Raw genomic sequence first — 15,536 nt, forward strand, 5'->3', positions numbered from 1 at the left:
TTCAAGAACAAAATGGTCATAAAAAATGGCTATCACTTTGATTTCCAGATGATGTCTAGATGAGAAAGAATGCAATCCTTAAGGCAGAGCGCATCAGGGTTGATGTGGTTGCGGATCATGAAGGAAGACCATACTGGATAATGAATGTGCATTGTCATTTATATTGTTTCCTGGCTCTGCTAAAAATCTCAAGGGGATTGTTTTTGACCCTCTGATATGTGCTGGACACACAGGGCCTAAAATATAGAGTCCACAATCCTCCACATAACACACACAGTTCCTAAGGATTTGGTCCCTAAGTTCTTTTCTACCTTCATCGTACACATTTCTTGTGATGTTCCCACAACTCCAAAACTCTGCACTCCAGCTATACATCAAATGCTTTGTCAACTTCTAAACACTTGTTCATTCATTAGCATGCTCATGTTTATTGAGAACATCCAAAATGCCAGGCAACATTTGTGTCACTGGGGAAACACTGATGACCAAGACAACATTTTTCTCCTTAAAGGGTTGATATGTGATTTTAGATAAGTCACATAACCTGTCAGAACATCACACACTTAATTAGGAAAGAAGCTAGAAGAAAATCATAGTGTGCATCATTTTACAGTACATGTTTTTTTTTGATCCAGTGTTGCAAGTGCTTTTTACAGAAATTCTTGGGTTTTAATTACAGGAACAGAGATGAAAAGTACCCGATTCTTCTCATGAAGAGGTAGGAAGACTTCAGAGTAATTAAATGAATGGCATGTAATCTGAACCTTGAAGAATGTGTAAAGATCAAGGGAATTAAAAACAGAGGGAGGCGCATATAACGAGACTTTGCAGCTTGGACTGTCCAACAGTGACCAGAAGGCCAAGAAGAGACCACTGGCTCTGCCAATGCCAGAGTATAATTTAAATGGCAACACAATGACCCCTTAGAAGACTTAATCAGATCAAGCCGGATTTTCTCTGCAGTCAGGACAACATCCATTTTCATAGCTAATAACAATTTCCTGGAGGGGTTGCATTTAGATTTAAAAGGGATAATATAAAAAGATGATGTATGTCATGGGTCACATTTGTAGACTGACACATAGTTGATACTCAAAAATTCCTATTTTTTTCGTGTTTAAAACAATTTTTCTGGAGTCAGTGACTGGCAGAAGGTTGATGCTTTCTAATACAACATTTATTGAGTGAAGAAGTGAATGAATAAATCATAAAAGCATCAGGCCTGACCATGACTTCAGTGGCAAGCAGGGACGACCGTTGCAAAGAGCGAAGACTACTCAATAAGCAGGGAACAACTGAGCAGATTGCAACACTATATATGGGTGTTGCGGATTTTGTGAGTGGAACCCCCTAGAACTGTGCAAGGGCATGCCCATATATGGTGGCTCTGGGAGTACAACAAACTAATAGTCATAACAGTTTTGAGCCATTTAAAGATATACTTAGGGTTTGGGGAGCTAAAATTAGAGGATACTTATCTATTAGTTTTATTGAACTTTGTTTCTCTACAGATCCCTCTCGTCTAGTGTGATTTGGGATACTGTTGGCTATAATCCTATAGCACATTAGAATTTCAGAGTCAGATGTATCCCTAAGGTGAATAAATTGTTTTTCTTTATATATCTGGCCATGGCCTCCAATCCGCCAGCACAAGCAGTCTAGTAACTCTGAGAGGCAAATGAGAAGGAGGATGCTGCTGGATAGAATACAATTAGGACATGTAATTAACATTATAACCCTTCCTCAGTTTCTAGCCTGCTTCCCTCCTTTTCTTTCAAAGAACAACAATTTTCACATAGAACTTCCTTCCTGCCCTTTCTTCTACTGGTGATTCTGGTTAAATCAGATTTCATCGTGTTCAATGAGGGTGGGGGCAGGAAGAGGCAGAGGAGTGTTCTATCACAAAACCTAGTTAGATTCCTGGATTTTTATACCACATTTTCCATTATTGATTCTTCCCTGCCATCTCCCCTTGAAGACAGAGAAAATGCTCACCAAGTCCCCTTCAGTAAGACCTGTTTGTATTTCTGCAAGAAGAAGAAAAAAATGCACTTTGTACTAGGCATGTCATATTAGGAACTGTGCTTGGCTGTGGTACAAAGTCCAGGTGAAATTTTGCTGAAGTCAGGGCAGAAAAGGACAGAGAACATGGCCGTGTTAGAGACGGGGTAATTACAAACCCCATCTAGCCTTGACTGATTAACAGTCACAACTCAGAGCTACTATTGCCGGGGATGCTATTTAATCATGCTGTGCGGCTGCTCAGTGGGAGAACCATTTTCAGCTCCAAAAGCCAGTGGGACATAGCTCTGTTGCCAAAATGGTTTAGCTCTCCTTCTGTCCTACAGAGTTGTAGACTTAGCTACCACCAGCCACCAAGTGCTCAGGTTGCAGAGATAGAGCTGAGGCCTTAAAACAACCTTTCTTGGATTTAACAAATCCATAACTACCTGTGCAATAAGGAGCCTGAAGCAATGAGGGAATAGTCCAATACAGAGACCTGGACAAGAGTGACCTAGGACATACGAAGAGGACACAAACATGATAAGAACTCTTCACTTTATCATACTGGATAAAAGATATCTTAAGCTTCTTGGTGAGAGGAGCTGGAGACTTATTCTCAAACCTTAGTCATTATTTATAGATAGGGGCATAGAAACTGGTGTAATAAACTGTATACAGAGCTCTCCTTAGAGTGTTGGATGCTTTTAAATATCTTTACAAAATCCCTAATTAGAATCCTTCTCAAGATTGCTACTGTAAGTAAACTTGGACCAGATGAACTCGGCTTTACTATTCTCAAGTCTTCCTTAGATTGGTCCTCATGGTTCCCTCCTTGTTTCCAAAGTCTATTCTTCAGAGAGTAGCCAGAGATCTTATTGATAATGAAACTACGGCTCACTTTGATCAAAAGTCATGAACAGTCTCAAATGTCACTCAGAATAAAATTCAAAGCTCTTTCTATGGTTTAAGTGCTCTAAAAGATCTGACCCTCAGCTGGCTCTCTGACCTCATCTCCCATCACTCTCATCCAAGAGGCCTTATCTGACCACCCTATCTAGAGTGTCCCTGCCCTAATGCCATCTCTTATCCCTTACTCTGCCTCATGTTTCTTAGAGCACTTGTATTCACTGGCCATACTATATATTTCCTTTGTTATTATACATCTCCCCCCACCCCACCCCACACACAAAGTAGGACTCATTGAACAGGGGCATTTTATGTCCTATAACATCCAGAAGGGTGTCTGGTAAATAAAAAAACTAAACAAAAGTTGGTTTAATCAATAAATGTAAGATGTTTATTCTACAAGGGGACAGAGCAGGTAACAAGTCTCTATTACAAAATGTTTATTTAGCTGTTATTTTTCTCTGGATGGGCAAGATATAATTGCTCTTCTCTATACTACTAGATCACAAGTTAAAACATCTGCAGTGTACTTGATATGATAACAGCCTATTTGGACATAATTTTCTACTTTTGTTATCTATGCTATTCTGTAGGCTGGTGTTTGACAGGTGTAAAGCATCCTTTCCCTTACCATGGGGTGTGGGATTATGCATAGAGTTCTTCCAATTTAAAAGGAATCCAATAAACATCAATAAAATTGATGTTCAATCAGTAAGATCTTTGGTTTAGTGGGTTTATGGAAAGACTTAATGCCATGATAAAGCCTTTTACAACACTGTTATATTTTATTCAATGTCACGATTGAGTTAAAGAGGGTAGCATACGTAGCTCTCATTCATTTTTTAAAAAAAATATAAGGGTATACTTTAAGAAATTTAAATATTAGGGTAAGAAATGTAAGACTTGAAAGAAACTGGGATGTTAGCCATCAACTGGGTAGTAAATGGCTGTTTTCTTTATGTGAAAAATTATAATGACAGCCAGCAACTTTAAATTTTACCAAAACTTCACATTTATTATCTCGTTTTATTTTTAAGGTATTCCTATGGGGTTGATACTATTATAAACCTCTTTTTATGAATGAAGTAACACGCCCAGAAATGTTAAGCAGCTCACTCGCAGTGACACAGCTAGAAGGTGGCAGAGCCAGGGTTCTAGGTAAAGGGCACCCCCTTCACTTCCTGGACACTTCTCTCACCCTCCGTGATGTTTCCCAGGGAAAACTGTGCTTCAGATGCTACTAGCCAGAGAAACACACTTCAGATTGTTTTCATGGTCTTAGATGACAAAGCTAGCAGATTAAAAAATGTGTGAAAAATATTTTTAGAAATTAGAAAACCAGTTACCTGATTTACAGGAAACTGGTTAATAGGGTCTATTATGGAGGAGGAGAATATTTTGAATATCCACACTTATAATTCAACTGCATATTCTTTTTACTGTAAAAGAGTGTTGATGATTAATGATTAAACTAGATATATACAAGAGAGAAAGGGACAACATGAACTCAACAGTACCTTTAGAAATATACTAAACTCCTGAAACTTACAACAGACTGTACGACACTAAAACATTATGAGGCTAAAAAGCTTCTCCTTATCTTTTACAACCTCTAAGCTCTAAAATACTGCAAGATGAAAATAATTCAGTTAAATTATATCCCAAATATGATTTTTTCACTAATTACATTTAAGAGAATAAAACTGCCTAGAAATTTCCTGAAATAAGACTGATTCCAACTGCTTTGTTGAATGATGCCCAGAGTTATTGCTTAGATCTCCATGGATTTAGATAAAAGTTAGCAAGAGAGATTTTAAAAGATTTTACGTTGTAAAGGTCATGTATATATATTTTCTCATAAGTATCACTACATTTTTTAAAATTTAAACTATATAAGTATTCTGAGATTTCAATTATGTAAGCCAAAAGCTGAACTTTCTTGTTAAAAATATTTAATTCTTTCTATTTCTTTTTAGCATGTTAATACTCTAACATAATTCAAGACAAGCAACACTGAACTAAGAGTTAATTAAAGATTTAGAACCTAGTTCTAGATTTTCTATTAATCTTACCTGTGAATTTAAGTGATTTTGTAAACTATAAAATGAAACGACCACACTTGAACACTATTGATTCTAAAATAATATGCTCATATGATCTAGACATGAGACTTCTCAAAATCCCATTCAGATCATACCTATGAACTTTTAAGTTATTATGAAAAGACTTCTGACCTGTTACAAGTCTCACACACTTTACTCTGAGAACAAGATCTTGGGGGTATTATTTTAAGATTTATTTATTTTATTTATACCTAAGTCTGCCAATTAGGTATTTTATTACTTATACAACCTGAAAGCAATACATTGGAGATATAAAGAATGCAGGCAGCATGTACATTTATAGTGCAGATAAAACAGTGTAATAGAAGAGCAAGGAACAGAAATCAAAACCTACTTTTAAAATGTATTGCAAAAGATAATGGTCATAAAGATCACCACTATTAAGAAAATATTCAATTATTCTACTTAAAAAGCAGGGATAGATATAGCATTTTAGAAGTGTTTTTATTTTAAATTTCTAAAGTAAATTGAACACAAATAAATGTTTTGACACCTATAAAATTAACATAAAGTTATTTTTTCAGATTGTTCTCAATATACGATGTATTATTTTTGACTGAAAGCTAAATTTTATGTGACAGAAAATTTTAAAATTGTGACGAAATGTGCCCTGGCCAGTTTGACTCAACAGTTAGAGCATTGGCCCTCGGACCAAAGACTCATGGGTTCAATTCCAGTCAAGGGTACATACCTCGGTTAAAGTTCAGTCCCTGGCCCTGGTTGGGGTCATGTAGGAGGCAACCAATAGATGTGTCTCTCTCACGTTGATGTTTCTCTCTCTCTCTCTCTCTCTCTCTCTCTCTCTCTCTCTCTCCCCCTTCCTCCCTCCCACTCTATCTGAAAATAAATGGAAGAATATCTTCAAGTAAGAATTTAAAAAATAATAATAAATAAAATAAAATAGTGATGAAGTGTGAAATTCCAATTTAAGTAATTCCTTTGAAATTCTCTGCGTGATAAAGATTAGACGGCTTTAGCAATGGTCATGGTTCTTTCTCACTTTCTGCGGTACAAGAAAAGCCTTGTCTTATTATCAATATTTTAAAGAATGGGACTTCCGGTCAAGATGGTGGCGTAGGTAAACGCGGTATCGCGTCCTCCCACAACCACATCAAAGTTACAACTAAACTACAGAACAACCATCATTCAAAACCACCTGAAATCAAGCTGAATGGAAGTCGTACAACTACGGAACTAAGAAAAAAAAAAAAAAGCTACATCCAGACGGGTAGGAGGGGCGGCGGCGCGAGGGGGGGCGGCGGCGCAGCGGCGGAGCGCGCAGCGGTGAGACGGGCTGGTCCCACACCCAAGCGTGGTGGATAAAAATCAGGAGGATCCCGCGGCTGGGAAGGTCCTTCCTGAGGACTGAGGGGTCCCCGTCCCACACCAGGTGTCCCGTTCAGGGTTCCAGTGCCAGGAAGAGAAGTCCCCATAACTTCTGGCTGGAAAAACCAGCGGAAACTGAGGCTCAGGGAAGCTGAAACGGCTGGAGCCCCAGGCAGCTCCTTAAAGGGCCCGTGCACGGACTTATCGGACTCTCTCCCTCTAAGCTCGGAGGGGAGGCAGCTCGAGGGGCACCAGAGACACACAGGGAAGAACTGAGCTGTTTGGCATTGGAGCGAGAGCTGGAGAGGGGGCTTCCTCGGGGATAAACGTGCTGTCAGAGGCCTTTGTTCCTTTGGTGAGCCCTTCCCGGGGGCGGCAGACAGAAGCCATATCTGGGACTCCAGCAACCTGGCTCACACTCGTAGCCCCACCCTGCTGACTCCCTGAGGCCCCGCCCCACCCCACACAACTTTCAAGCTGTTGCCACTAACCATAGGATTGGCCTGTCTTGGATCCTGCTTCAGGTTTTTCCTAAATTCTTTCAAACGAGCAGCACCGGGTCTCAGCGAGCCCCATACCTCTCATTAAGTAATACACAGAAACAAACACAGGGAGGCAGCCAAAATGAGGATACAAAGAAACAGGTCCCAAATGAAAGAACAGAACAAAACCCCAATAAAAGAACTAAACCAAAGGGAGATAAGCAACCTAACAGATACTGAGTTCAAAATACTGCTTATAAGGATGCTCAATGAACTTAGTGAGAACCTCAGTGAACTTAGGGAGGGCATCAAGAGCATAAAAAAGTACCAGTTAGAAATCATGGATACACAGTTAGAATTAAAGGAGGCATTAACTGAAATAAAGAATAATTTACACAGCTTCAATAATAGAGTATGTAGATCCAAGGAGCAAACCATCGATTTGGAATATAAGGAAGCAAAAAATCCCCAATCAGAAGAGCAAAAAGAAAAAAGAATCCAAAAAAAATGAGGATAGAGTAAGGAGCCTCTGGGATAACTTCAAGCGTGCCAACATTCGCATCTTGGGGGTGCCCGAAGGAGAAGAGAGAGAACAAGAAATCGAAAACCTGTTTGAAACAATAATGGCAGAAAACTTTCCTAACTTGGTGAAGGAAACAGACATACAAGTCCAGGAAGCACAGAGAGTCCCAAACAAGATGAACCCCAAGAGGCCCACACCAAGACACATCATCATCAAAATGCAAAAGGTTCAAGACAAAGAGAGAATATTAAAAGCAGCAAGAGAAAGGCAGCTAGTTACCTACAAGGGAGTACCCATTAGGCTGTCAGCTGATTTCTCAAAAGAAACTTTGCAGGCCAGAAGGGAGTGGCAAGAAATATTCAGAGTGATGAAAACCAAGAACCTACAACCAAAATTACTCTATCCTGCAAAGCTGTCATTTAGAATCGATGGACATACAAAAACTTTCCCAGACAAGAAAAAGTTAAAGGAGTTCATCACCACCAAACCGTTATTATATGAAATGATCAAGGGTCTTTTTGAAGAAAAAGATAGAATGTATGAACAAACAAAATGGCAATGAATACATATCTATCAATAATGGAATCTACAAACAAAATGAACAGGAGGAACAGAAACATTCTCATAGATACAGAGAACATTTTATTGGTTGCCAGTTGGGAAGGGGGTTGGGGGAATGGGTGAAAAAGGTGAAGGGATTAAGAAGCACAAACTCATAGACTGACAAACCTCAAAGGGAAAGGGGTTGGGGGGGTGGGAAGAAATAAACCAAAGAACTTATATGCATAACCAATGGACACAGACAATAGTGTGGGAAAAGGTGAGAGGGGGGCGGGAGTGGGGAAGAGGGGGTCAATGGGGGAAAAATGGGGAACATCTGTAATACATTTTACATCCAACAATAAAGATTTGGGGAAAAAAAAAAAAAAATAAAGAATGAATTACCTCCTCCAAAGACACTGAACACAGAACGTCTCAGACACCTGGCATGTCCAAGATGGTTAAAGGAAGTAACCTGATTGAAATCAGGAATCTTTTCTTTCTTCAGGGTATTAGTCAGGAATCCAGAAGAGACAGACGACACACACAAATTAGAGTAATTCCAGTGGGTGTAATGAAGGGACCACTTACAGAGGTGTGGGCAGGGAGCAGGAAACCACAAGAGGTGCTGCAAGTGCCCTGAGGCTGGTGACAGCAGAGGCAGAAGGACCCCCATCTGAAAGGGTGAGGGAGGTGACAGTTACCTGGATTCAAAAGAAAGCCTACTCTGAGAAGAACTAGCTCGGGTGAAGGACATGAAAGGACTACCCATCCAAATGTCATTCTCCTCCTGCCCTCACATCTCTGTGAGAGCTCCAGGGGCTGAGAGTCTTTGTACCGAACACGGCAGCCTCTTGCAACACCGAACAGGGTAGAGAAGAGTGGAGAGTGAGCCTAAAGTGACGCACAGGGGATACCCAGCATCCTTGGCTTCCGAGGTTTTAAAAAAGATGCATGTTATGAGTGCATGGACAGGCTGGTGAAGGACAAAGAGGAAGAGGTGCCTTGTGGAAAGAGAAGAGTCAAATCAGGTGGGGGATGAGGGCATGCTAAGTGACAAGTATATACATCATAAAAAGGAAAAATAGTAGCTACTCAGAGAATGCAACATAAGGTAACAAAAAAGATTTAAATTGCTCCTCACACAAAACTTTCTGACCCAAATAGAAAAACACAAAGTAAAAGCAGCTCCTCCCATTGTAATAAGACAGTCATTTATAGCACCAAGATCTATTTATTCCTATTTAAAATGTAAGCTGCATCAACAACCAAAAACATATCTTGGCAATATCATTCGGCTAATACTTTGCAGTTAACATGCAGTGAGTATTTACAAATGCCTGGTTCTGTACTAAGCAGTTTTCTTATTTAGTTTATTCAACAGAGCATGATTGGCCTTCTTGCCCTCTCATAATTCCCATTTACAGATAAAATAATTAAGGCTTAGACAGAATTAGTAACATGCTCAAAGCCATATAGGTAAGGGACACAGGAGGGCTACAAAGACTGTTTAGTTGGTCCCAGAGCCTAGGTTCTTTAGTGATTAGGCTACATTGCGTCAACTAGAGAGAGAGACAGAGAAAGAGAAGGGAGAGATGGGGGGGGGGGGTAGATGTTAGGTAGCAATTATAATCTTTATAGGTAGAACAGTGAAAAAATTTAGATTGTATCTTGTGTAGATACAAAAAAATTTTGGGAAAAATCATTTTGCTTTTTAAACAACCACAAATATTATGCTTAAAATACGGTTAGCTTTGACTATCAAATTTTTAATGATATTCTTTCGATGAATCAAAATAGCACACTGTGCTTACTCAACAGTTCTAAGTTTATTTAAAAAGAGTGGAATTAGCCTGGCCAGTGTGGCTCACTGGCTGAGAGTCCACGCAGGCACCAAGAAGTCGCTGGTTTGATTCCTGGTCAGGGCACATGCCCAGGTTGTGGGCCTGATCCTCAGTAGGGGGCATGCAGGAGGTGGCCAGTTGATCTTCTCTCTCTCATCGATGTTTATATCTCTCTCCCCTCTTCCTTCCTCTTTCTCTAAAATCAATAAAGAAAAACAATTTTTTTAAAGAAAAAAAAGTGTGGTATCGGTGTTGAACTAAGTCTAAAACTGTGGCACAAATTTAAATTTTGGATATGCTTAATTTTGATTTTTTATTTGGTGAAACAGAACACTAATCAATATTACAGAAATCTCCTGCTTAAAATGATATTAAAAAGGCAACTATAATCATTGTTGTGAGCTATTTTAACGCCAATTTATCTTCAATCTATCTTTCACTTGAAATGCAAAGTATAGTCAAAATAATCTGAATGGACACTGAAACCTTATATCCTAAATGTACATAGATGTGATTTAACTTTAAAAATTATATAATAAACTCTGGTGACTTATTGAATACCAAATATTCATAAGACAAAGTGCCTTTTAACAGTTGGCCTGGATTGAGCAGGTGTTAATGTCAAAAAGAGCCAGGCTTTGGGAACTCTCATAATTTTGTGATAGTCTACGGCAGATTCCATTATTTTAAACTTAATTTTGTATTGCAACAGATGCTTCCTATCAATTCCTGCAAAATGACTAAAAGGCCTGACAGATAGGTTCATGGAATTTATTTGCATCATTTGAGTTAATAATTAGTGGCATCCCATTAGCAGATGGGATAGCTGTGACACTCCAGGTCAGGTTTACAGCAGAGAAGAAACAGAAAATTAGGAATGCTCACAGAGGAGATGTGGCCAATCTGCAGGCCTGTGGCTGCAATACCACCTGCTGCCTCTGGGAGACCAGCGAAACAGTCCCTGGCCCAAAGGTTTCTTCTTCACTGCTCTGCTTTCTACCACACTTTTTTCTTTCTTTCTTTTTTTAAAATCCTCACATGAGGATATTTTCCCATTTATCTTCAGATAGAGTGGGAGGGAGGGTGAGAGAGAGAGAGAAATATTGATAAATTTTAATTGATTGATTGCCTCGCGCACGACCCTGACCAGGGCCGGGGACAGAAGCGCAACCAAGGTATGTGTCCTTGATTGGACTCGAACCCAACACTCTTTAGTACGAAGGCCGATGCTCTAACCTCTGAGCCAAATCGGCTATGGCTACCATACTTTTTTTCTTTAGAATAAGGTTGAAAGTTTGCCCCTCTTTAAAATGTTATTGGCTAACACATTATTCCATAGTTAACAAACTTTGTAAGAAAGTTCACTGATAGCTAAATGCAAAAATATGCAGTATTATTGTATTTATTTATGTTTTAGTTAATTAATTAATTTTTAGAGAGAAAGGAAGGGAGAGGAAGAGAGATAGATATATTGATGAGAGAGAACACTGACTGGCCGCCTCCTGCACTGAGGGTTTGGCCCACAACCTGGGCATGTGCTCTGACTGGTAATTGAACTGGTGACCTCTGGGTGCATGGGTTGATGCTCAGTCACTGAGCCACACTGGCCAGGCCACAGTATTATTTTAATCCTGAGATAAATCCAGGATGGTTGGAGAAGAACTAAAAATATGCATAGAAATAAGAAAGTAAATTAAAAAAATTTTAAACACTTAAAAAAATTTTACTAGTGTGTAATAAAACACCTTACTTTAAACCAAAGCTCAGCTACATTTAGTACTCTAAATGGTTAATACAATGAACACAAGTTTCTTTGTATTGGTCATGTCAAGGCCCACTCTTTCAAACAATATTGCACAGATCCTTAGAAGGTGATGGAGTCCAGCACTTTGTAGCTGTAAACAAGGTGAATGTGGTTATGCATATACACCTTCCTTTCTTGTGAGAATTCCTAAGTGTCTAAAACATGGTTGGTGCTGACAAATGTTCATTGAATGGATGAGTAAATAAATAAACAGGCAAAATAAAGTTAGTTCTGCAAAGAAAAAGAAACAAAAAAGCTTTTCCTTATCTACCTATACATTCAATGGCTTCTTGAGTATATAAGAAAACTACACTTAAATATTCAAAATACATTAGTCTTTATGATGGACTTCTTAAAAAAAGTTAATTCAAAATATGAATATTATATTCACAGTTTTAAAATAAAATAATATATAAAGGAATATGTTGAAATTATTCCTTTTCCATATTCATTCCATTTTTACCATTTTGCCAATAAGTAACATATTATTAAATTCTTATGTCTTTACATAGACTGTTTTGTATATATAACGAAATATAAATAAATTTTTCTCTTTTCCTTTACATAGTGGCACTGTTCTTCAAAGTGATTTTCCCCCTATTTCTCTTGTACAAGAGTTGACTGACTTGCCATATTTGTGTTATATAGTAAGATAATCCTAAAGTAAAAATTACTTTTTTTTGCACAGAATAAAGACACACCTTTAATATTTCCTTTGTTATTCTATTTAAAATTTAAAAATGCCTATTAATTTCTGATAAAATATAAATCCTTCTTGTATAAAAATTATTAGTAATGAAGTTATGAATATAAAATGTGTGATTCATTTCAATTTGATAGATTTTTTACAATAAATAAAAATATTCTTGGTTTATTTTACATATGAACTTGTGCCATACACTGAATAATCAAAAAGTATTTTGTCGATGGGAAGTAGATCATGTTAACAAATATAACTAAGCATATGTTTACTAATTTGTAATCAGTAGGGTACATCACTGCATTGCTTTTTCCTTCTGGCAATGGTAGAGTTGTATTTATATGTATTCTTACACTTAACCTTCTATGAGATTTTGCCATTAATTTATTTAAAAAGTATTTAATAATTAACCACTAAGTGCTCAGATAAGCCACGAGGAATGTAAGAGATGCACACGATAATTGCTTCTTCCAAAAATCAGAGGCAAGTGGCGGACACAGACATATACTTCTAGAATGTTGAAAGAAGTACAAGAGATAATGCTTCCATTAGCATATAGTAGCTTCTTTCCATTTCCACTGCTACCAGCCTCAATCAGACTTTATTTCACCTCATCATACTGTGTTAGACTCCTATCTGACCTTCTATATTTCATAATCCTCCACTCCTATCCACTATACATACCGAGATGCCACACAAGATAATAGCTCCAGTAGTTTCATTCTCCTGATAAAAACAAAATAAATATAAACCCCTATGGCACTGAAGGTCCCATTAATTGCGGCTTAAATATCACATTCCACTTTGGGTTTCCTTTAGTCACTTCTTTATCCCATTCCCACTCACAAGTCCACTTTTCCCCCCTGAAAACATTCTAGTCTTGATTTATTTTCTTTACCTCATGCTGTTTTCAGGGAACATCCATCTCTCTTTTTCAGAATTCTATCATCATCCAAAGGTGATCTTCAATACTATTTTCATCTGCAATACAATCTGTAGCAAAAAGAAGTGTGTGTGTGTGTGTGTGTGCGTGCGCGCGTGTGTGTGTGTGTGTAGATAAGACCACATTTGTGGAGGTCATCAGGAAGTAATTATATAGTATTATTTATATGTTGGCATATACTCTATATTTTGTATACTTGTTTTTCTATTAGACTAAATTTCTTGACCAAAACTTATATTTTACTACTTTTTATTTCCACTTTGTACAAAGTATAACTTTGTATATAGATTATATAAATAGTAAATATTTATGTAATCAAATTGAAGTTATTTGAATCAAATGCTATAGAAAAAATCAATTTCATTTAATAAACAGGCCTAGAAAGATTTTTTTTGAATAAGGCCTTGGGCAGGCATTTGGATATATGGAAAAAAATGTGACAAATTTTTTGTTGGAATGAGACACATCCAATAATTAAAAACAACAATCTCATATAAAGCACCTACTTTGATTTTTGCAAAGTTCTATATTCAACAATTATAAGATATCATTGGTGTGAAGGAAAAAAAAAGAGGTCCATGGCATCAATATGAATATGATAATAAAGCAGGACTTGATACTAAAGAGATTCATTAGAAATTAAAGATATAGCAACTATTTCTTTACAAATTGATGACAAATGTTTGTTTTCCTGCTAAGTTTCCATCAAGTTGGAGATTTGCAGTTATATAAAGTCACTCTTTAAAAACTCATACATGATCATTTCAAATAAAAACATTAAGTTATGAGAATGGTTTTTCAAGATCTGTGCTTAAATAAGTATTTACACTTAACTAAGTAGTTATTTACACCGTCATCAGTGTCTCCTAATACAAAAATAGCTAATATTTTAATTCAAATATATGTTTTATTTGGTATGTAAATTCTTTTATATCTATGTTTACATAGTTGGATTACCTTTGCAGGTTTCTACAGGGTTTGGATGAGTGAGGGCATATGATTATATTTCTTTCTTTCCTTTTTAGTCTTTTGTAGACAAGTCTATAATTTATGTATAAAATTATTTAAAATTAAAGAAGTGTTAGAAAAGAAAGTTTCTTAAGAAAATTTCAACCTACATCAGTTTTTTTTTTCATTTTATTAACCTGAAAATATAAAATTGTTTAATCATTTTTCAAAAGCTAAAAGAGGTTTTAATTAAATACTACTGACCATGAAGATAATACTAGTGTATATTGTGAACTTTGGTATCATAGCCAAGATTTAGGTTTCATTATTATCTTCTCAATAACAAACTCATAAGTAGCATCTAGAATAGTGTGTAGCTCAATGTTACAGTTAAAGAGAAATGTCATTTGACTAGAATAATATAATAGTACATTTCATTATCTGCCTACTTGTTTTTATTTCCAGAGTATTGAAATAAAAATGTCTAAAGGTATGGTATGCAGAATAAAGTTACCCCAAAGATGGACACGTCCTGAATCCCAGAATCTATGAATATGGTGAATATGTTACATGGCAAAAGGAACTTTGCAGATGTGATTAAGATTATAAACCTTGAGATGTGGAGATTATGCTACATAACCAATGTGAGCTCAAAATAAACAAATGAATGACTGTGGCCTCTAGAAGCAGGAAAAGAGATGGATCAGCCTTAGAGCCTTCCGAGAAAAACACAGCCCTTGCAACACCTTGATTTTCATCCAATAAGACCATGTCACACTTATCATTTATAGAACCGTGAAGCAATAAATTTGTGTTGACACTAAATTTGTAGTAATTTTTACAGCAGAAATAAAAATTAATAAATCAGGCATAAGAGAAAGTTGAAAACAAAATTGAAGAAGTTATTGATATTTACCCCAAGACAAATATGTCAAAATTGAAGTTTCACAAAGAATCTCTATTTTTTTAAAGAACCAATTTGAAACACAAAAATTTACAAATGTAAAAAAAAAATAATAATCCACTGTTAATCCCTTAAAAGATTATCCTAATTTTTAGACTTCATTTGGGGGTTACTTACCTGTGACCCTAAATAATGAAAAGAACATACTTCAAGTATTTTTTTTTTTCATCCCTAGCACTCAGATCATGTCAAATACAAGTAGGCACTCGAAATATTTGTTGAAGGAATTAAAGAGGAAATAATGTAAAATTGGGGAATAAGGAGAAAAAAAAAACTAACAATTCTATTTTTACAGAATTCCAGAAGGTATCAGATTTTTTAAAACAGTAAAATTGACTGCTCACCATTTTTCCCCTGTAAGAATATAAATAATAAGATAAAAAACAATATGAAATCAAAAAGAGTCCCAATATCTTTGAAATATGTTCC

General features: G+C 36.7%; 1 protein-coding gene across 1 annotated transcript in view; it reads right to left on the reverse strand.

Moving 5' to 3' along the window:
- SYT10 (synaptotagmin 10) overlaps positions 1-15,536 on the reverse strand; it is a 65,023-nt gene that overhangs the window by 16,276 nt on the left and 33,211 nt on the right. The gene's annotated exons all lie outside the window — the stretch shown is intronic.

The sequence above is a fragment of the Molossus molossus genome, unplaced genomic scaffold (assembly GCF_014108415.1).
Source record: "Molossus molossus isolate mMolMol1 unplaced genomic scaffold, mMolMol1.p scaffold_m16_p_10, whole genome shotgun sequence".
In the NCBI taxonomy this organism is placed as follows: domain Eukaryota; kingdom Metazoa; phylum Chordata; class Mammalia; order Chiroptera; family Molossidae; genus Molossus; species Molossus molossus.